This window comes from Medicago truncatula, chromosome 2, assembly GCF_003473485.1.
Source record: "Medicago truncatula cultivar Jemalong A17 chromosome 2, MtrunA17r5.0-ANR, whole genome shotgun sequence".
Lineage (NCBI taxonomy): Eukaryota > Viridiplantae > Streptophyta > Magnoliopsida > Fabales > Fabaceae > Medicago > Medicago truncatula.
The window spans coordinates 36369979-36371891 of NC_053043.1; the positions used below are offsets into that span (position 1 = coordinate 36369979).

The 1913-nt window shown below is 37.4% G+C and overlaps 1 long non-coding RNA gene across 1 annotated transcript; it reads left to right on the plus strand.

The window, feature by feature from the left end:
• The first annotated feature begins 1039 nt into the window (after positions 1–1039).
• LOC112419502 (uncharacterized) lies at positions 1040–1913 on the plus strand. Its single transcript, XR_003009595.2, has 3 exons — positions 1040–1193; positions 1266–1329; positions 1569–1913. It is a non-coding gene; the product is annotated as an uncharacterized lncRNA (long non-coding RNA).

The following is a 1913-nucleotide window of genomic DNA, read 5'->3' on the forward strand; positions in this document are numbered from 1 at the left end:
ACATTATCACGTGACATCTTGCAAATGTGGGGCAACGAAAAAGTAAGGTTGAAGACATTCCTTTCCCAACATTGTGGTAGAGTTTGCCTAACCACTGACTTTTGGACTTCTTGCCAAAACTATAGCTATATGTCTTTGACGGCTCATTTTGTTGACAACAATTGGAAGTTAAACAAGAAGATTTTAAATTTTTGTCAAGTGCCAGGCCACTCAGGAGATGTAATGGCTCAGACGGTGTGGAATTGTTTGACTGGTTGGGGGTTAAATAAGGTGCTCACTATGACAGTCGATAATGCATCATCTAATGATGTTGGAATATCGCAACTCAAAAAAGCCCTTATGCCTGATGGTTTACTTATGGGAGGAGAGTATTTTCATACTCGTTGTTGTGCACATGTCTTAAATTTAATCGTGAAAGAAGGTCTAAAGGATATTGAGCGTGAAGTTTTGAGGATTCGTGGTGCAGTGAGGTATGTTCAAGCTTCCTTTTCTAGGTTACAAAGATTCAAGGCATGCATTGATCCACAAAAAGTTCAATATAAGGGTTTTGTCAACCTAGATATTGAAACAAGGTGGAATACTAGCTATTCAATGCTTGATGCTGCACTTAAACACATGCCAACATTTGCATTGTTGGAGATGCAAGATCATACATATGTCAAAGAGTTACGGAAAGGGAAAGGTTTCCCTTTGCCTGGGGATTGGGAATATGTGCGCTCTATTCTCCCCTTTTTAGAGTTGTTTTAGAATGCTACTGTGCGTCTCTCTGGTTCGTCCTATGTAACTAGCAATATGTACATGTTTGAGGTATTTGGCATTGGAAAGAAGATAAAAGAAATGTGCAATCATCCAGATAAGCGTATAAAAGATATGGCTGTAAGTATGAAGATTAAGTATGATAAGTATTGGGGGGATCCTAATAGCCTGAACATGATGCTGCTAATTGCTCTGGTATTAGACCCTAGACACAAACAGAAGTTTATCATTTGGTATACCTGTCACTACGGTTGCCTCTGAATCTGCTTTCAGTACTGGAGGAAGGGTCCTTGATCCATATCGAAGTTCTCTATCATCAACAACCGTGGAAGCATTGGTTTGCACCCAGGATTGGCTTAAAGTAAAAGATCAAGACATTGAGACTTCATCTGTGGTTACAAATGATGATCTTGACACTCTACATGAACTTGAGCAAGGTAAGACTAGAAGATGATATTTACTATATTAAAATATGGCTTGATACATAATGAAATGTTTGTGTTTTGTAGATATTCTTTCTCAATTAAATTTTGATGGCCATTCGGCTTCTTTGAGGCTTGATGATGATTGAAGGTATTTCTCCCATCCAATATTAGTTTTTGTATTTCTGTCATGGAGAAATTGGTGAACTTATCTGTTTGTTACTAGAAAGTGTGCACCAATTTTAGAGTTTAAAAGAAACTACTACAAATGAATCAAGACCTAGTTGCTGAAAATTATTTACACAGAAAAACTGTCATCTGGATTTGATTCTTGGCATCTCTAGCATACATTATTAACAGTACTCTTCATGAGTTATTTTGGGATTACAGAAGGTCTAAATAATGCCTGGCCAGGGGGAATGTACTGGTGATTGAGACTTGAGAGGGACATAGAGAGGTAGAAAACCAACTTTTGTCTAAGGGTATTCTCTAACTTTTGAATTTTCTACCCTTAGATAGGGACATATTTATTGCTTTATTATTATGTTGGTGTCCAACATCCATTTTATCATTGCAGTGAGGCCTAAAGGAAGCAGTGATAATTTCCTAACATTGCATTTCTAATGCTGCTACTTATGGTTTCTCATTGTCTTGGTCCCTAAGCTCTTTGGTTCTAATATATAGCTTCTCCTAATTACACATCACTAGCTCTGTAGTTAGGATATTGCATTCACT